At 34.1% G+C, this 21,864-nt stretch overlaps 2 pseudogenes across 1 annotated transcript; both read right to left on the reverse strand.

The window, feature by feature from the left end:
• Positions 1-2,294: 2,294 nt before the first annotated feature.
• On the reverse strand, positions 2,295-3,538 carry LOC147403733 (transcription factor MYB73 pseudogene; annotated as a pseudogene).
• A 13,037-nt stretch (positions 3,539-16,575) lies between these two features.
• LOC147403734 (xanthotoxin 5-hydroxylase CYP82C4 pseudogene) lies at positions 16,576-21,507 on the reverse strand (annotated as a pseudogene). The gene is made up of 2 exons (XR_015177191.1): positions 20,575-21,507; positions 16,576-17,226 (listed from the first exon to the last, which is right to left on the reverse strand). The product of XR_015177191.1 is annotated as a xanthotoxin 5-hydroxylase CYP82C4 pseudogene (transcript).
• Positions 21,508-21,864: the final 357 nt, after the last annotated feature.

A 21,864-nucleotide genomic window follows, 5' to 3' on the forward strand; every position in this document is an offset into this window, starting at 1 on the left:
GTGTCTCAAGGAAAATGATTTACGGTTTTGTGATGGGGATGTATGTTAGAGGGTGACGTCAGAAAATCATAATTCTTTAAAAATCTCTTTGATGAATGGTATTTTTGTAATTTTAATATGCAATTTAATATATCTAAATGAGGGGTATTTTCATAACTTTGTGTGTATTATTGTTGTATAAGTATTGAGTCTTTTATCATTTAATTAATTTTCTTAATAAGGGGTATTTTTAGTAATTTTGATAAGAATAGGTTGGAATCAAATCATTTGCTAAAATTTCTTAAGAATTTGGTGATCGTTGTAAATTTTTCGAGTAATCAAACACCAGTAAAATTGATTTTAGAAATTTGTTTCAATTTGCAAATGATTTGTGTGGCGTACCAAGTAGCGCCCATGTTTGGTTGGCCCTCAAAAGTGAATGAGGGTTTGGTAGTTGCTCCTGCTTTCATCTTCTCATATAAAATGCAAAAGCTGAAATGGGACAGAAGTAGAAACCAAAGTCTAATTTCTTACTTTTCTATTTACGGAGATTTCAAAAGATTTTAATTTTATTTTTCTGATGGGATGCTCTTGCCTTTTTAAGATAATGACTAAAATAAACAATAGGGTGTTTTTAGGATGCTGAATGATTGCAATATCTTGCACATTTTATAGTATAAACATCAGGGTTAATGTGTAAGATTGGACACCAAAATTTGGATTTTACAAATGCCCTTGTATTTGCATTTAAACTTAATATAATTATGGTTAAAAATAATTAAAATTACATCTCATAATCAAAATTATAAAAATATCCTTTTATTATTATGTAAGTTTCAAAAACCCTTTAATCAATATTTTAAATTACAAATAAATCCTTTTAATGTTAAAAATTCATTTAATTAATATTTTAAATTACAAATAGGCTTTTATGATTCATAGCGTTTGCAGATGCCAACATCTTATAATTCTAAGCTCAGTGTGATAAAAAAAATTGGTGCGGCAATAGAAGTTCTCAAAATAACTCTTATATTACAAAAATTCTCGACATATCCGTGTCCTCAACGGTATAAATTAATCTTGTTGATTAACATCACTATTAATGTGCAATTGATCATTCATTTACAATTATCGAAGTAGTTGCATGGCCTAATACATTAAATTTTCATAGTCCAAATGATATATATTCTTTTTGTTTTTTTTCTTTTGATAATCGGGTATCCTGTAGACAGTGGACCGGGCTTTGCCCAGTCCATAGATCATGGTTTTGCCCAAGGATAAGTCCTGGGGCACGTGCAACACCCACACATCACACATCACACGCACCAGGTAAGTGAGGTTACACCCTCGCATGTGGCCCCTGAGGCAAATGATCTACAGTTCTTCTATGATGGGGGCTTATGGTAGACGGTCAGACTATCTTGACTCATATTCTTATGGTCTGGATCATTAATTTGGACAAACATGAGTGATTTGATGTACTTGCAATTGTACAATTGGTTATACTTCATCTTGTAAGATTCTCAAAAAGTTCTTTGATTTCTTTCCCAACAGATGATTAATCATCTCCTTCTCAAGTCCCACAAATAACTAGAACATGGAGGAATATTAAAATGTGCAAATTCCTTTGACAGATTAGTGATTGGAATCCTCTAATTTGGTGAATGTTGGACACTTTGGTCTCTCTTTTTCTTTTTTAAAAAGTAAAAAAAAAGAAAAAAGAAAAGCCTTTTAGAATCGATCTAATTCTCTCTCTCTCTCTCTCTCTCTCCAATCCATTTGAAGAAAGAGAAAAGATCCCAAAACAACAAAATATGAGGTGTGGTTGCAATCATGTAAGGGAATAACTTACATGATATGGAGACAATATATAGGTGCTCTTGGGTTGTGTAAAATAAGAGACAGAAGAAAACTATAAATATCCTAGGGATTAGCACTGGTTTCTTTTGAAATCCCAAGAATTTCCCTTTGCATATACCATTAAAGAAAGAGTTGTGCTTGAGTGACCTCAACATGCAACCTCATATCAAACTTCTTGAGTGAGGTGAAAGTGGATAGGAATGATGGGTATTTTTTCACTCATATCTCGATGAAAAACATTTATGATTCCTCACTTTTATATTAAAAAGTGTGATATGAGGTTTCAGCCTGAGGTCAATTCTAACATTATTCTTAAAAGTAAATTTTTAAAAGATAAAATTTTATGAATAATACTACAGTGACTCCAAGAGTGTACCTCATATAGCACATCGTGACAGAAAAATGTATAGGAATTATAAATACTCTCCCTCGGGATGCATGTTAAAAAACATCTAAAATTCCTACTCACTTTCAGGTTAGGATGTGCGATATAAGATACAATCAATTCACTCCAACCCGATTCAAATTTAACACTAATTTCCTAGGGATCAGCATAGAACTTCACGAATCCCTAGATTTTCCTTTCCATTATCATTGAAGTAAGCTTTGGAGAACAGTTGTTGGGTTAACACAAGAGTTTTTGTTTCATTTCGAACCCTAACCCTACCAAATATTTACATCTGAATCCAAATCTTCCACACACAAGTCTCCATTTGCGCCACGTGTCCACATACCCACAATCAACCTAATTGGTGATCTCCATCCACTTTATTTAATCATATAAGCATGCCCATTGATTAATATTGATGAATTCACCAATGGCTTAAAAATCACCAATCACCAAAGAGTGCATATCATGACATGAATTGAAGATCTGTAGTTTGATAACTATCCAACTCCCTGAAGTACACGATCATCCTTCCCCTCAACTACTGTAACCCAGACTTCTCAGACGAAGAAGAAACATAATTTCTGACTTCTCTCGCAATAACATCTCTCATAACATCCCAAAAGCCATCTGGAACATTCTCTAACCGTTGTTCCGGCACTGAACAACTGACACCAGGTGGTGCAAGTGTCAAAGTGGTCAGTGGGTCAGATTCCGACGACCCGGATCCCAAACTCGGACCTGCATTATAACCGACCCGTTCTTCTCTTAGTTTCCTCTTAAGTGTAGAGTTCCAATGGTTCTTCACAGCGTTATCAGTCCTACCCGGTAGTAACCTAGCAATGGTGGCCCACCTATTACCATACCTTTGATGAGCGGTCAAGATTGTTTCATCTTCATCTGGAGAAAATGGACGGTGTTGGACGTTTGGGCTGAGTTGGTTACACCATCTAAGTCGACACGATTTACCTGATCGACCAGGTATGGAACGGCTTATAAGAGACCAGTTTCGGGGTCCATGTAGGTCAACTAGTTGGGTTAGGATCTTGTCTTCTTCTGGGATCCAAGGTCCTTTGATTCTCTCTGTTTTCTTTGATGTTTTTGTTGGTTTAGAAACCAAAGAAGACTCAGATGAAGAAGGTGCAGAAGAAGATGAAGATGAAGAAGAAGAAGAGAAAGAGGTGTTGTGTGGGTCCATGAGAGGGTTTGTCGTTGATGGTATTTGAAAGTATGGTTAGAGAGTCTTAGTATATATAGAGTTACAAACGTTTGGTATGGAAGATGGGTTGCTTCTTGGAAGCTCTCCATAATTTGCTTTTTAAAGTTGGTGAGATTCTAAATAGAACAGGTGCGTTAAATGCGCACTCTAGTGGACTGGGTTATGGGTTTTTCACATTTTTCACAAGGACATTTTCTAGGGATAAGTACTGTTTTTCGGGCTTAACATGGTTTAAAATATCGTATCGAATGAATGTTTGATGTTTCGAATAGTGAAAAAACAGATACTATATCAACCGATATATTATGTTACATAACCTATGCATACATTCGATACAAACAGATACATAATATTATGATACATAACTGTTACATTCCTGAAATATTCAATGTTTCGGGGTCAATGTCTTGTATAGGTCTCAGCCAATATTCACATGGATTCGTATTATTTTCTAGGGATACATTTTCTTTGGAATCCCTAGTATTCAAAGAAAAGTATATTTCTATACAAATAGTGTTAATCATCAGAAAATAAGAACTAATCTCTAAGAAAATTTGTTTTTTTCCTCTTATCTCAAACGTCTTAATCGATTGTTTGATGATAGAAAAGTCCATTATAATTTTTTCTTTTGGAAAACACTAGTGCCCCAGCTTAAGATTTAGGCTCTCCATCAAACAGATGGTTGAGATGCTAGAGATTCCTAATAAAAATATATCCCTAGCAAAATTGTACCAATTAATCCTTAGAAGGTTAATTCTTGTCTATAAGAAGTTTGTCTTTTAATGGAGAGCCTCAACCATAAATTTAGGTTAGAAAAGTCCTTTTCGTTCTCATATACCTCTGGTGATAATTTGTCCATTTTTTTGAATAATTTGCATCCAACAAGGACAACAATAATAAACAACAACAAAATCTTATCCCAAAACTTTAGTTTGTATGTAAACCAAACAAATAGAAAAAAGTATAACTCAAATTCTCGATTCAATTATTTGTACAGGTTTTTTTTTAGTCTCAAATGAAGTTTAAGGTAAAGCAACATTCATAGAGCTAAGATTGTAGGAGAATACATGTTTCCTAATGATTTTCGATATTATTAAAATTTATTTTGGTACAATGTCAAAAGTATTTTTATTGAAATAAATTTTATTTTTATTTTTATGATGGGGGAGTCGAACTTGTAAGCCCGACAATTAGGGACAATGTAACTGGCCTCTTAGATCACCATATCTCCCCTAAGTTCCTCAGGTACATGCAATACCCCCACAAACCACACATACCAAGGAAGCAATGATAAATCCATGTGGGTGTCTAATGAAGGGGCTTGAACTCAAAATCTCTCCCTTTTTGGACATGACATCATTGTATACGACTTATTAACAAAAATCAAATAAATTCTATGAGGAGGTTGGTTCAATAGTAACTCTAGTCATGTGTTTGAAATTGGGTGACCTATTAACTTTATTTCATGTTAAGAAATTTCATGGGGTTGGGATGTACAACTATAAGGATTAGTCATTCTTCTAGGTTTTGTGTTCTAAAAAAAAAATAAAGCTTAAACATTAATTGATTGTAATGAACAAAACAATGGAAGAACTTATCGATTTATGATTGAGGCACGAAAAAATCGATGTCTTTAAAATCAATTTTGCCCCCTTATGATAGTCTTCACAATGCAGTCGATTTCAGGTGGTTGGTTTCAAAGATTTAATAGCCACACTTTACTAACTATATACTCGAAAATAATATATTTACAACGAACAAGATCAGACCAGTTTTTGTACAAGCAAAATAGTTTTAAAATGACATAACATAATTGGTAATAGTAGAGTAGAAAAGAGAGATCAAAACTCATTTTTTGTGTCTCAGACACCAGGGCACAAATTCTTTTATAGACAAGAAGTCCAATGGTTTGAAAAAGCCCAACAGACGAAAGATTAAATGTAGTGGATATTCGTTTCTGTATGTCAAAGAACCCCAACAATCCAAAACACATTAAAGATTAGAAATCATTAATCTAACGGTTCAAGAAGATCAATGGTTGGGATTGAATAAAATAACAATGGAATTTTGATTAAAAAGATCCTAAAATAAAATCCAAACCCAAGCCCAAGCTTGGCTCGACGCATGTGTATGTTAGTGCATACGCGACGTGTGCGCGCGCATTAGGATTTTATGGCAGGTTGCACTGAAGCTCAATGGACTAGAGTCTCATGCCCAAATGAAACCCAAGACCAAGCCCAGCTCAACGTGCCCGTGTGTTATTGTATGCGCGTGCGCGTATTAAGATCTTTTGTGTGGGTTGCACTAAAGCTCAATGGACTATAGTCCCCTGGTGCCTTGGGCCCTCATATGTGCACGATACTAACTTTCTTTCTCATTCACATCTAAATATGAGGGAGAGTGGAAACATTTATATTTTGAATACTACTTTTATCTTTAGTACTCGATATGGGATTAAAATTTTGAACAGTTGTCTTTATAATTTTCAAAAGTAATAAAGTAAAGAGAATATTTGACTTTTAACAAACACAAAAAAGGAAAGAAACATTCTATCTTTAAAATCTACAAAAGAGAGAATTCAAAAATTCTAAATGACAATGAATCATAAAAAATTCAAAGAATTGAAATCGAAGAATTACAACAGTCCCATCACAAAAAATGTGGGGATACCATACCGTATATATATAAATTATACCCTACCATATTAAATATTAAATATATATTAAAATTTTAAATGATTATCTTATTAATGCATTTTATGTATATATATATATATATATTTCTGTTCTATTATTGTGGGAATATTTCATCTTTTAAGATAAGCATTATCCAACATCTAATATTAAATGGAAAAAGTCTTTGCAAAGAACCACATTAGGGTAAGGTACATAAAAATTCCCCAACAGATATGACTTTCTAAAATGTCAAAATCAACATGAAAAGACATCCATTAAATCTTGAAAATAATAAAATTAAACCTTAGCATCTGGGTTCTATACCAAGAATTTTGAAACACAACTAATTTTAATTTCCCTAAAACCACGGTACATATTAGCTTCATCAATTCTATAAATGGAGAAAACAATGATAAGAGGTACACCAACCAAGTCAAGAAGATGTGATACATTAACTACTTCATAGTATAATTTTGACTTGATAAGCTGCATTATAATGTTGAGGTGAATTATAAGCTGTGCAGAACTCATTTACATTGTCCTTACACCGTGAGATACACGACAATGCCATACGAGCACCAGTGCCATTTATCAAAGAGATTATGATGCTAAAGTTAGATTCACAATCTTATATATATTAGTTGAAATTATAAAAATTAAATTAAAATAAAATAAAATTCTTATTTTTATTTAATTCCCTTATTTTTAACATAATTGTAGATTATTATATCTTTCCTATATGTTTGCGACAATTACGATGTTGTTTTCACTATTCTTGTCATTTGTTAAAGACACATTCACATCACATTTCATTTGTTGTGAGCACGATCTATAATTAGAAATTATTCCATTTTGCATGTTGGACAGATATTGCCAACGCGCTTTCATTTCTTAGAATTTTCAAATTTCATTATTAATATATACATAATTTCATTTTATAATTTTGATCTATCTTAGAGAAAGTAGTAAGAATTTTGTACTAATTTGATTGAAGTTGAAGAGACTTCCACATGTTTTTGAGGTCAATTCAAATTGAATAATTATTTGCATTAACATGCGAAGATGATGATGGTCTTTTACTCTTACCCACCCAAAATTAACTATGATAGATAATTTTGACTTTTTTATTTTTTGAACATCAGCCCAAGTTGTCGTCTATTAACAATTTAGAGAAATTCCAAGGGCATTTATGTCATTCAAGTAAAAACGAATAGTAAAACATTCCTGTACTCCCTCTCTTATCCTAACATTTGAATAACGACAACTTGGAGCTCACTCTTTTTGACTAAACTTCCAGTTTTACAGCTGTGGTCCAAATCCCATAGTTTCAATCAGTCGAATCAACGGTTCAAATCAACCCATTCACGCTTAAAATAATATCAATTTTTTAACCGAGACAAAAGCTATCCACGTAAGATGGGGCCCACAACAGGCTGTAAGAATCTCACGTGATACGGTTTGAACCGTTTGACTTTAGTCTCGACGTCATCATGATCTTTTTGAACCGCCCACGTGTCTTACGATTATAGATTCTATTTTTGGGACTGTATATTAGGGAAGAAAATGATGCGTGCTTGAGTAACACGTGGATATATTTTGAACGTTAGATTTACATATGATTTTTACTTATAATATCGAGGATAATCTAAAGGTATGGGTATAAGGAAGACGTCCTCTCAGACAGGTAGACAGTCATCTGTCTCTTGTACGGAAGCATTAGGGGCAGTTGGAGAGCAGAAACTGCTTTGTCTGCTTCTCTTTTCTGCAGCTGGCAATTACTTTTCCACACCACACCGACTGTTCAGCTTTTGGGATTTGTCTAAGATGAAATGACGTTGGACACTTCACGTCCAACCACCGACTGGGAATGGAAAAAAACATTTTAGATAATTTAAAGAGAATAGTTATGGATAACTCCAATCGCATGGATGCCCACAATTACTAATACCTAAAAGACACAATTATGAGTATAAGTAGGGGGTGCTGTGTTGGTGATGATCTATGGGCACACATTAAAGTGCATTAAAATATTTTTTTAAAGAAAAGAAAAATACCCCCACATGTTAATAAAATCCTAATTAGATTTCTTAGGGATGAGTTTACTTTCTACTTTCTAGTATGGCATTAGACTTTGACATATTTTCTTCAAGGAAATATGTATTTTAACATTTGCATGAAAATTTTAATTAATACTTTCTTTATATTTTATTTTCAATAAAAATAATTATTTGTTTAACAAAATATTTCGATGAATACTAAATTACGGTTGAAATTGTAGAGGGATGAAATCACTCATATATGGATGTGTAATGATTTCCTAACTCAACTTTGACAGAATAACTAAAAAAATTCAACGACATGGCATGTGCAAAAACCGTAATTCTTTCCCTTAAGATACACAATTGCACATTCTCATAAACATGTGCATTTGTGTATCCCGATAAAAAAAATCTACATTTCTTACACATGTCACATCGGTGAGTTTTAGGTTATTCTACCAAATTGATTTAGAAAATCAGCACTCTATAAGGACTCCTTGTATTGCGCAAATCAACACGTATATGGATATATACATCAAAGATATATATATTTGAAGTCGTGATAATCTGACAACCCCATGTGGCATACTCCTCTGTACACTCCTAATGTGGCCTGTGATAGAACCATAAAATTTCCTCAAGATACACAACATCACATCCCCATAAATATATGCAATTGTGTATCCCGATGAAAAAAAATCAATACATTAGGAGTGTATGGGGAAGTATGCTAGGTTTTGGTGTCACATTATCATTATTCATATATTTATTATGCCATGTGATTTTATCAAAATCAGATCAGATTTAGTTAGGGAAAGCCTCACAATATAAAATGATTCTTTCCCTGTGAATAATTATCTTATTTAGATAAAAAATGATTAGATAGTTAAAATTTAATCAGGATTAGATTAGAATTAAATTTTGGATGGAGAATTTTTATCTACTTAAAAGGGGAGAACCATTGCAAAAGGGATCTTGAAATAGGGATAGGGATAAGATGCCCAAGGGCTATAATGTAATGGGAAAAATCATTTAATATTGAGGTATGAATTATAATGGAATGGTTCCGTCGAACCATCAGACATAGACACCTTCCCCTAACCATCTTTTTTTCTGTTACTTGTGTGATTTGTTTGTGGGAGTTTTTTTAGTTGAAATTGGGATCTTGAGGGGGATCGTGGATTGCAAATTTTTGTGTCCACAAAAATGATCATCTTTAAAAATAAAATAAAAATACAATTCTTCGATAGAAATATTTTGATGAATAGTAAATTTTGAACGAACTATTCATATAATTAATTATATATACACATTCAATTATCCATGTTCTAATTAGCTAAATATATTAATAACTTATTCATCCATATTTAAAAGATAAAATTTATGATTAAAATGTTCGTTGTTAATGTGACATTATTATTCGTGTTTACATGAAGCTTATAATTAATGGTAGATTATTATTCTCGTTTCCATGAAGCATATATTTGTTTAGGTGTTGGTCTCTCAGATACTTGCGCTAGCATATGGCAAAACTATAAATCTTCACTTTCACAATTGATATTATTTTTTGTTGTAGTTTGATGAGTTAAGAGTATTAATTCTTTGTTTATTTTATAATTTTCTATACTTTTAATGAAAACTTCCACAATATTTCTATTATTTCCTTGAAGTGTATTGATTTCCACATTGATCGAAATATTACCTTTTCGAAGCTGACTAAAATAGACATCGAAATCAAAATTTAATAACTTGCTCCCTAGAGATCATAGCTCTCCATGTTTTAATAAATATTTGAGATATTTTTCTATGTTTTCAAATTGATAAAATGCCCTCCTTGATCTCGGTCTTCTCTAATAGATTATTGTAAAATGATCGAAATATCCTCATCTCCAACCTCTAACGAAAAATCCTAAATTTTCTCCCCAAAATATGTCATCTTCAACGTCTTGAACCATATGATTAATTATTGTTTTAAAGGAAAATTACTCATTTTTCATTTTGCTTAAGCAATCAAGGATTTTGATGAGAGAAAATTACTTAATAGGCCTTGCAATAGGAATGTATTTCTCAATGCACCCTGAATTTTGGGATGGCATTTTAATAATCCAATTAATAAAATCTTTCTTTCTTAGAGGCCCCTCACCACTATAAAATATCGAACTTAAATTGTTGAGGTCAATGATTCAAACCATTGTCATGAGCCATTCAAATCTTTGATCCCGATGTTTTGACATGTTGATCTAAATGATTCATTTCTGAATAGTGAGATCAACGATGTATAATCATTAATTTATCACGACTTTGTAAAAGATCAATCTCAACAAGTTGAATTGTTAATATCAATGATTCATGTTCAACACCGAGATAGATGATTTTAATTTTGAATCCTGATGACTGTAAAAGGTCGAGCTCGACAATTGGCTCAAAAAGTTTTCTTAATGATTTGAGTGTTTGATCTTGACAATTAATTTGAATAATCGATCTCACCAATTAAAAAGTTTACTAACTCGACAATCAAAGTTACCATGAAAAGTAGGGGTGTTTTAGAAATCCACCCATGAAAGTTCATTAAGTAACTTTCTCTTATTTTAACCTATTCAACCCCATCTTCAAAGTTCAATGCATCATTTTCAACCTCAACTAAATCCCTCACAGAAAACCCGTAATTTTCTCAAATAAAATTTTATCGACATCTACTCATTTAGAAATCCTATCTTGTTATTGAGGTTTGAAGGTCAAAGTAGATAAAATCTTACAATTGAAGATGAAGGTAAAAACATTTACTTAAGTGATTAACGATGACTGATGTTGGAAAGAAAAACCAAAGGTCTTTTTGTGCCGATTGTATATTCTAAGTGCATTTAAATCACCAGGCCAATTCTTTACCATCTCAGTCTCATTGGTGATACTATAATTTACTATCAAATACCTGGACTGTCAATACAGATATACTTTTTAATTAAAATGATTTTCTTGCCACATGAGATGCTGACGTGGTAAAATATTTGCCGACATTTATACAAAAGCTAATCCTTTGTAGCACCCGGTTCCTGTAGCACCCTGTAGCATAGATCCAACGGTTGAAAGAGTGCTGCATCATCCTTACACTTAGACCCAACACTTGAAATATTGGGTCCGTGGATTTTCAAAGACATGGATCTTTAGATGTAAACAACTGCTTTTTGATTTTTTTTTATTTTTATAATTAGATCTAAATCATGATCACAAGAGTTGAGATGTTAAAATTTTTTTTTCCACTATAGTTCTCTCTCATCCGTTAGATTTGTGTTATAGGTGCTACAAGAACCGTGTGCTACAGAGGATCTGCTTCCTTATGCATACTATTAAATTTTCCACGTGAACATTTACATGCTAGATCAACCATGTGGATGCTCTTCTTCAAGTTAAAATTTTACACCTTTTTGGTGGTCTGCACATGGCTAAAACTTTGTTGAAACGTGATGATATGACCACCCCACATGGCATACACTACGTGAAAATTGGAAAAATTGACAAAAAAAATTGACGGGCCAAGGCCCACGAATTTTAGAAACTGAATTTTGACGGTCTAGGACCGTTGAAATTCTTGATGTTTCCAGATTTGACGGCTTAGAGTTGTCGAATTTCTCCCATCCTTCATTCATTTGACAGTTTCGGCCCATCGAAAAAAAAAAAAATTGACAATGGAAAATTCGACCTCTTGGTCCTTTGAATTTTATGAAATTTGACGGCCCAAGATCACCAAATTTGGGCTTTTTTCACATTGTGATACTCAGTCGACTCTCCTGGCGTGATAAATTCGAGAATCGTAGATCTATACGTCTCGGGATACACTACTTCACTTCCCCATAAAAAGTGCGTGTATCCTGAGGGAACTATGTATCCCAAGATATATAGATCTACAATTCCTGAACTTATCATGTTGAGAGAGTTGATTGAGTACGCAGGTGGGGTAGTCAGATTGTCATGACTCAACTTTGTCATCTTCCAAGAGTGCCACACCAGTTTATTTTTGTTTTCCTTAAAAAGTGTCCACCAAGAGACTTGGGTCAGGCCTTGGTCTTAAGCCTGTTAAAATAGGGTGAGACCTACAAGAGTGCGAGGGCTAAATTAAAAAATATCTTATGATGTAAAGCACCTTTCGAATGTTATATATGAGTCATGATTAAGAATTGTATCTCTTTCCTATAATAACATTCGATGCTCTTATGGGAAATTAAACACATTGGACTCTGTGCCATGTGGAAAATGGCTTGATTAGGAGCACGGAGAGTTTTAAACTACACCCAAAACATGCAACTCAACACCAAAACACCTTACCTGATTGTGATTCATTATAAAATGAGTAGGATGAGCGAGGGCCACATTCAATTTGGTCGTAGGCCCCTGCTTTCCTTATCCCATCACTACTTACTGTCATGGTAACAAAGTCGGATTTTGGACTTAATTGACGGAGGTTCAATTCGGTTAATTCATATAAATTCGAGAATTTTTTTTTTTTTTTTTTTTTTGGGAGAAGAATCTGGAAAATTTTGAGGAATATACAAATGATGTTTTTGGATTTATTATCAAAACCCATTTTCTCCAACCTCCATTAAAACTGTATTTTATTCTTCACATTTGAATGTTGAAGTTTCTTGAGAGTGAAAAAGTAAAAATGTTATCAAATTTTGTGATTGATCAATAAATCACCAATTAATTTGTTGATTTAATTGGGTAGTATGTTATTCGAAGAACTTTACGATTTTTTTAGGAAGATTTAGAGAATTTTGTGATTACGCTTACTATCTCTCATAAAATATAACTCTCTTTGACAATTTACAGATGATAATTTTAAGAAAGGTCAGGATCTCTTGACTCATGGAAAAAACACATGATCCCAACTATTTAAACACAAAATCAGATGGTTGAGATTTATTCTTGGGATAAGTATATATCTACGAGATGTGTGTCATCAAGATACGCATAAATCTCAAATATTGGATTTTCTTTTTATATCTAAATGGTTGGGATCATGTGTTTTCACGTGAACCATTCTTCATGAGTCGACAGATCCCGACCCTTTTAAGAAATAAATATATTTTATTTAACAAATTGTAGCTTGAAAGATATAATAATGGCTCCACTATGATTCATAGTTTACTTATATTTTCACTGGTCTCATATTCATAGCACGGTTGCACTTTTAGGCACTAATGCTATGACTGGGAAATATCACAACTGTATTTTATTCTTCACATTTGGATTGAGCTGATTTTATGTGAGGATGGTCTGTACGATGAGAAGATCATCCTCACAAAAAATCAGTTCAATCTAAAACTTGTAAGTCCATAAAAAAATGGTTTACAAATTATTGGTCAAAAATCGACGATCCACATTCTAAATCACTTTTGAAGGGGTTAGAAATTTCAGATTTGACTGATTTTTTTTTAGGATGATCTTCTCATCTCATCATAGAGATCACCTTCACAAAAAATCAGCTCAATCCAAAATCTCTAACCCATATTTTGAAAATTTATTATTATTACATATGTCCCATATATTAAGTTAAATCATCTTACATAGTTGCAAGATACACATATGTTTTAATAGTTGAAGCTTATTCTAGGTTTAAGATTTCATGTTAATTAATTATATAATTGAATAATATTTTTGATTTTTGATTATTATACTATTATTCTATTCACTTGGCAAAACAAAAAAATAATAAAAATTATTGTATTCTAATTGCAATGCTTACCTACATTTTATCGTAATCCATCTTTGATGTATCCAGCTTCCACTGAAAATTTGAACCTTAATTTCAAATCCTTCAGTAATAACATAGAGTCGGACTCATTGATAACCTTCATTCTTCTAAAATTATTTATTAGTTTTAGTCCTTCAGATAGAGAGCTCTGCATTCTACCATGTTATTTGTATCCTACAACTATCTTTGATTATAAATCCTCCCACTGGCTACCTGGCTTTACTTTGCTAAACTAACAACATTTACTTTAATCCAATCTAGCTTAAGCCTCTTCCACACAATCTGAATATGTTTATGGATTGATGGAGGGTTTGAGGAAAACCTAGGTAGGACAAATCAATCAAGCTAAGCTAATTCTACTACATTTGATCGATATGTTTTTTGGAACTCAAATAAGATCAATTTCTTTCAATCATTAACAAATATTTAATATTCTAAACTTAGAGGCATGAAAATTTTAAAAAATCACCTCATTTCTAAACAGCCAAATAACCCGTAATATTAGCCATGGAACTGCCTTGACAATATATTGGCTTGGACGGTGCACATCCCTACTAATAATTAATAATTAAGAAAATAAAGGTATGATTACATGGTCCATTACATGTGCTATTTCTTACCAATACTAAGCATAACTTTCAAAATCCAACGATAACGATGAGTAAAAGTTATATTTCAAGGAAGAAAAATGCTATACATAATGCATGTCACCCATTACAACAACAATAAAAATAAACTCAAATACTGAAAACAATAACAACTACAACAATAAACTTAAATACTGAAAACAACAACAATAATAAACTCAAATACTGAAAACAACAACAACAAAGGCTTATTTGTATTTAGCTAAACATATAATTTTATGGGAACCCTTGGAATGACTAAAGCTTCTAAGGTATTTGCCTTAGGATTAGAGAAACCTGACCCCTCATCAAGTCGATGTGAGACATGTTAAAAAAGTATTTCTAAAACTTCAGATTTAATTCTTAAACAGAACACAAAAAAAAAAAAAAAGCAAGATACTACGTACCTTTATCAATTAATTCAACAAGTAATGAGCACAATAAAATCGCCCTTCTGTACTAAATCAGTTGTTGTTGTAGGCTTCAAGCGAACACTTCCTAGGGTTCAACAACCCGGTTTTCTTAGACCAACAATGTCGTAGAAAACCCCAATGAACTCTATGATATTGGTTTATAATCCGACTGAAGAAAACTCAAAGTAAAGAAGCTGATGGAACTTGTGTATATAGATATAGAAGATAGAAGAAGAAGAAAAGGGATTATAGAATAGCTCTTTTGCTGCTCTTGAGGCTCTAGAAAAGTTAATTTCGTTATGCTTTTGAAGCCCTAGAAAATCTCCTTTTATAAGAACAAAGAGTATTAAAACCAAAGCTTAACAGGTGTACACCCACAATAATTTATTAGAAAAAACGCTTCTAAAGTGTATACAATGTCTCTGTTAAAAGGTCAGTTGTAGAATAAATAATTGTTTTAAAATCCATAATATAAAGGAGTTTTATATAATACAAAAACTGAAAAGAAAGGTTGACCAAGAAGAATTGTTATCAGTAAATAATGCCATTAAAGCTCTTTTGTGGGACTAACCAATTAGAATAAAAGAAAACAATTAATTTTTCATTCAAAAAACTTAACTAGACATATAAGGTGGGATCTCCCACTTGAACCCATGGATCAACTTCGCAATGGATAGATGGAGGATGGAAAGACCAAGGGGACAGGCTGGGGCATGCCCTTCGTCCAGCTCCAAATGGTATGAATTGAAAATGCTAGCTATCTAGATCAACTTCTGAATTGAATCAGTTCCCTTTAATAAACCTCTCGGGTAAGAACTATAAGCGATAGTCCCACATCGCCTGGGTATTATGACCTTGGGTTATATATAAACCTAGGGCAATCCTCACCTTACAAGCCAGTTTTGTGAGGATGAGTTAGGCCCACATGAGGTGGAGTGCAAGCAATAGTCTCACATCGCCTGGGTATTATGACCCTGGGCTATATATAAATCTAGGGCAATCGTCACCTTACAAGTCAGTTTTGTGAGGCCCATAGACTGCTACAAGAACTTGGTGGCTGGAGTAGATGTGATGAAACTGGTATTATTGCTATTTAATTTAAGGGTATCCTTGAGGCTTTGAGTTTTGCTCAGAAAAAACAACGTCCACAAGACACTATAAGTTCAGATTTGGCCTATCTTATTAGAAGTATCTTGCAAGATGTTGATTTGTCTTGGAAATGCACTCAGGTTTTCTGTGATATATATAAGAGAAATATCTTCCAGGTTTTCTTCTTGTGATTGCGAATTTTATTGGCATCAAGCGAATAAGGCAGCTGATTATCTTGGTGGACGTGGTGCTTCTATTAAATCTCTTTTAATTATTCTTAAAAACAATAACTTCAAATACTAACAACAACAACAACAATGTGCCGACTTTGCTAAGTTGGTAAGGTGTGCTGCATTTCTTAGACGACCAGGGTTCCAAAGTCCAAACACATTGAACCCACTTTCCCCTTGCTTGAATACAAACAACAACAAACAACAAACAACAACAACAACAATGATGATGACAACAAAGCTTGGGTATGGTAAACGAAGCTACAATCCATTTTGTCTATAGCGACGCCTTATATCATGTTCACCAACCCAACCCATTAAACTTAAACATATAATTTGGCGGCAATCCTTGGAACGACTAAAGCTTCTAAGGGGATTGCCTTAAGGGTAGAGAAACCTGGTCCCTCAGTCATGTCGACATTAGCTATAGAAGGTGGGATCTCCCACTTGAATCCATGGATCAACCTAGCAATGGATAAATGGAGGATGGAAAGAGCAAGAGACATTCCAGGACAGGCCCTTCGTCCAGCTCCGAAGGGTATGAACTGAAAATGTTGGCCTTTTAGATCAACCTCTGAACTGGATCCATTCCCTTTGATAAACCTCTCAGGTAAGAATTTGAGAGGGTCTTCCCAATACTTGGGATCCCTATGGATCTTCCATGCATTCACAATCAAACTTGTGCCACGTGGAATCTTGAACCCATTGACCACACAATCCTCAATCGACTCGTGTGGGACCAGTAGGGCGCCTGGAGGGTGAAGTCGTAGGGTTTCTTTGATGATAGCTTGCAAGTAAGGTAGATCTTCCAAATTTGACTCCTCTACCCTTCTTTCCTCTCCAATCTTCATGTCTATCTCCTTCTGTGCCTTTTGAAGAACTTCAGGATTGTTGAGAAGCTCAGAAAGGGTCCATTCCATAGCGATGGATGTAGTATCCATAGTTGCAAAGATCATAGTCTATGTTTAGATACATATTCCAATCACCGACACAGATAAATGCAATAGTTAGGTCTAAACGTGGGGGGAAAATTAGGGTTCTCCTAGGACTTTTAAATCCTTGAGCTCTTAATTATCTTTATAGTACTTTCAACTAATTCATGATATGGTCTATTTTCTTTAGACTTTCCAACTTGAGGTAGTTCTACTAGCAAAATTTCAAATTATGTTTGACATTAGTAAATCCATTTCTTCATCAATGCTTATAACCAAAAATATACAAATAAATATGATAAGATTGATTTGAGGATTGAAATATTTTTTAAGGTGAATGTATAATAATTTAGACGAAAGTCTTCGTCACCCTGGCCATTTTACTCTTCCCAGATTCAATGTCAACGTCTTAGGTCGATCTCCATCAAGTAAATTGGACCCAATTATCATAATAGTTTCTGAACCGGTGTTAAACTGTAATAAAACATATGCTTTTCCAACCATCTTAACCAAACATTAACGTATGATGTTATGCATCAAACATTATTTGAGATTAGAAAAATCTACACACCTAATTAATCAAACAGGTTTCATTTGAGGATCAAAGAAGGCCAAAAAGAAAAATCACCATTTGAAAAATTGGGTGATTTAAATAAAACCCTTCTCATTTTGGTGAACATTAATAATTGGAGATACCCACTATGCATTTCAACTGACCTTGGACTTCTCGAATAGACTAAAGAAATTTAACTTAAATGTCCTCATCTTCATCATAGAGTCAAAAACTATTGTTTTTTTCTTCCCAAACTAGTCATCTTCAATATCTAGGGTTAAAAAAATGCTTGTCTTCAATCATAAGATATTATCTAACTTAACTATCAAATTAACCTCAAGCACAAGATAGGATTTTTGGAGAAGAAGAAGATGATTGAATTTGGGTAGAATCATCAAGGGTTTTGGAAACATGGATTGAGGATCATGTTGAATTATCATAAAAAAATATAGTATCATAATAGTGGTTTAAAAGTTTGAAATTGATAGATATTTAGTGGAAAAATCAATGGTTGTTTTTTTTCTTCGTAAAGATTGATGCGGGGGGGCATTTAAGTCATTTGTCATTAGTTTATTAATGAAGTCCTAGGTCTAGGGGCATGTCATAAGTTTGAAAACTCAAGTGCATCTCAAATATTCACCAAAATGTGAAGGGAAATGTCTAAATAAACTCAAATATTCAACAAAGATGAAAACAAAATACTTTTTTTTTTTTTTTTGCCTAAAGAGCATTTACCGTGTTATGTGTTTTTTCTGTATTTTCATGTACTTTAATGAATGGGTTTTGTTAACATGTGTCCTAAGGGCACCATTAAGCTTTATTAAAGATTACGATTGATTGAATTTCCTACCAAAACTACCCTCAAAAGATTTTTTTTACCAAAAAGTACCCTCAGATGCTTATTTTGAAGGTGTATTTAATGCAACTTAATGTATGTCCTTAAGGCACATGTTAACAAAACCCTTACTAAATTAAGAGTCCTGATACTATGACTCACCAGGTGGCATACTCAAATGACTCCATGACCTGGACGAGTTTGGGAACTGTAGATCTGCATGCCTCGAGATACACGATTTTCTCGGGATACACTTTTTATGGGGAAGTGCAATCGTGTATCTCGAGGCATTCAAATCTACGGTGCCTAAACTTGTCATGTCATGGAGTCATTTGAGAATGCCACCTCACAAGTTATATTATCACGACTCATAAATTAATGAGTCGTGATAATATGACTCCTCAATGTGGCATACTCAATCGACTCCCCCCACGTGAAGAGTGAAAACTTGACTTCCCTGCCACGTGAGACCACCAAAAATAAAAAATCGAGTGTGGGATCTTTAGATTTGAAGAGCCCATTCTGAATCTGAATGAGGAAGAAGAGGAAATGGGAAAGAAGACAATCCAGGTTTTTTTTAAGAAGAAGAAGAGACGAAATGGGGAAGAATAATGTTGGCGTTTCTTTTTGGTGGCTGGTCTATGATCAGATCTGGACGAGCAAGACGAAGAAATGAGGAAGAAGGGTTCTTCAGATCTGAAGAACTCATGCTCGGTTTTTATTCTTTATTTTATTTTTGGTGGTCTGACGTAGCAGCAGGGAAGTCAAGTTTTGACGGGAAGTCATGTTTTCACCCTCCACATCAAGAGAGACGATTAAGTTTACCACGTGGGGGAGTCATTTTATCACGACTCTAAATTAATCCATCATTTTCTACAAGGGGTCTAAGGGGTTTGTGTCTTGGATGAGATTACAAAGAAATCATGAAAAAATCAAAACAAAAAACGAAAATCTCTTTGAGGTCAAAGCAAGGGCTTTGAAAACAAAGATCACCTGACTCTCAAATTTTAATATTAGCTTGTCAATGGCTCCCATTTTTCTTAATAAGGCAGGGATCAGTTTCTTCCTTATTTTGGAATCGATGTGTGAGCGGATCCTCTCTAGTACTACTTCGTCCTTGCAGTTCCTTGTAGTGGTGTTAGACGGTTGAAACTTCACCACTAGGGAAAAACATGAAAATACCTTCTATCAAATTCTAGAGTTTTTTTGCCGTTCATTTTCAAACTCATAGATTAGGTTTTAAAAATAGTTTTTTTAACAATTTTTTTTTTTTTTTTTCAAATCATCATATGATCAATGTTAAGAAATATAGAGTTTTGTTTATTGTTTATTAAGGGTAGAATAATCTTTTCAGTTTCCTTTGATTTAACCTATATATAGTCTCTTTGTATTTAGGTTATATTATCTTTTTGTATTCAATTGTATCACGTAAAATCAATGAAACAGTAACCTCATCTTTTTCTCTGTTTATCTGGATTGTTTAACATAGTATCGGAGCGGGTGACCTTAGGGATAGGTAGGGTTATGCGTGAAGGGGGAGAGTTGAGTGTCTCCAGCTCTAGCTTTGAGGAGGAGTGTTAGAATAGTCCCATATTGCCCGGGTACTATTGGGAGGTGCAATGTATAAAGCGGGGGCAACCCTCTTCTTGCAAGCCAATTTTGTGAGGATGAGTTAGGCCCATTGGCTTTAACAATCAACACATGATTGATGTGTTAGTTTTTCTAACTTTTAACATGATCTTTCTACTATTGGAAGGTTACTACAGTGAATTACAGGAAAAAATGTACTGCGGAGGATCCGGGCCCACCTGCAGTCCCCTCCCTCCACATGCACCATGTAATTTTTGGAACAAATCACTGAGAGTGGCCCTAAGTTAGGGTCAGTTTTCTTCGGAATACCTTATCAATTCTACTGTTCGCTGGACAGTTGATGTCCAACCACGTTGTAGATGAGAATTTTCCAAAGAAGAAAAAAAAATAGACTGACCTTTACGAGTGATATGATCATGGAATTCTTCCGTTCTGGTGTAATTGTGGGGAGAGTAGCAATTAATTTCTCCACAGCCATGATCCCATTTAAGAAACCATCTGACCCCACCATCTTAACTCGCTCATCAAGCAAAAGATGAGTCACCGAGTCAATCTCCTTGGCGATCTGAGTCATAGCACGTTTTACTCCTTTCAAGTCGAACCACCTCAACCAAGGGAAAGCATCACCCAAAACCGGTATCCCACCATAGTAAAACGCCTTCTCCACCAACTTCACAAGCTCCTTCATCTCCTCTTTCTCAAGTCCTAACCCTAACAATTGAAATACAGTACCCATCAAAAAACACAATAAGTGCTCCCTTATCTCCACAACACCATCACAAGACCTTTCAAGAATCCCATGGACGAGGTTACGTGTTGCATCATCTCGAACAAAAGAAAGACTCGTGACTCTACTTGTCGAGAACAGCTCCGTATTACTTATACGTCGAAGTTCACGCCAATAAGAGGAATAAGGAGCCCAAGGAATGAGTGTGAACTCGTAACCGAGGATCTTACCAACCGAGAGGCGAGGGCGAGATGCAAAAGCACGGTCGTTTGTGGTGAAACACTCCTTGGCTGTCTTGGGGTCAGAAATTACTAGCATGGGTCGGACCCCGACCTGGAGATGCATCACCGAGCCGTATTTTTCAGCTAGCTTGGCTAGCTTTATGTGGAGTAGGTCAGGTCCAAAGAGGAGATGAAGGTGACCGATGATAGGCAACCGAGGTGGCTCAGGTGGCGTCTTTGCCTTGGATCGAATAGAGTGATAAAATAGCCATGAGAGTATCAACGACACTGTTAAGGCCAAAGGGTAAAGAATGTGTGTAAGTTGAAGGTTCTCCATTTGGTAAGGAGAAACAAGTCCCATTTTCGTATCAAACAACTACGAGAAGTCTATTTATAAGTCCAATAAATGATTATCATAAGTAGCCCATCTCCACTATGTCCACAAAATTAATAAAGGGTGAATTACTATTTCATCAGCTGAAAATGAGTTATTTACAATTCTAGCTCACAGTTCATTTTAATACCAAAACATGAGCAATCACATTTTTGTTAAATTTTTTTTCAGAAAGAAGTGACTATTTCACATGTTTAAAATAAAATTGTTACTTTAAACCTGTAAAAATGAACAGTGTTTCATAAGTTGATCACTTTTTGATAAATGTAGAGGATATTTTTTGTTGGGTATCAAGGGTTGACACGTGACACTTAAGGATTTAAATTAGACACGGAGATCCGAGTC

Source organism: Akebia trifoliata, chromosome 4 (assembly GCF_017979445.1).
Source record: "Akebia trifoliata isolate Shusen 1 chromosome 4, ASM1797944v1, whole genome shotgun sequence".
In the NCBI taxonomy this organism is placed as follows: domain Eukaryota; kingdom Viridiplantae; phylum Streptophyta; class Magnoliopsida; order Ranunculales; family Lardizabalaceae; genus Akebia; species Akebia trifoliata.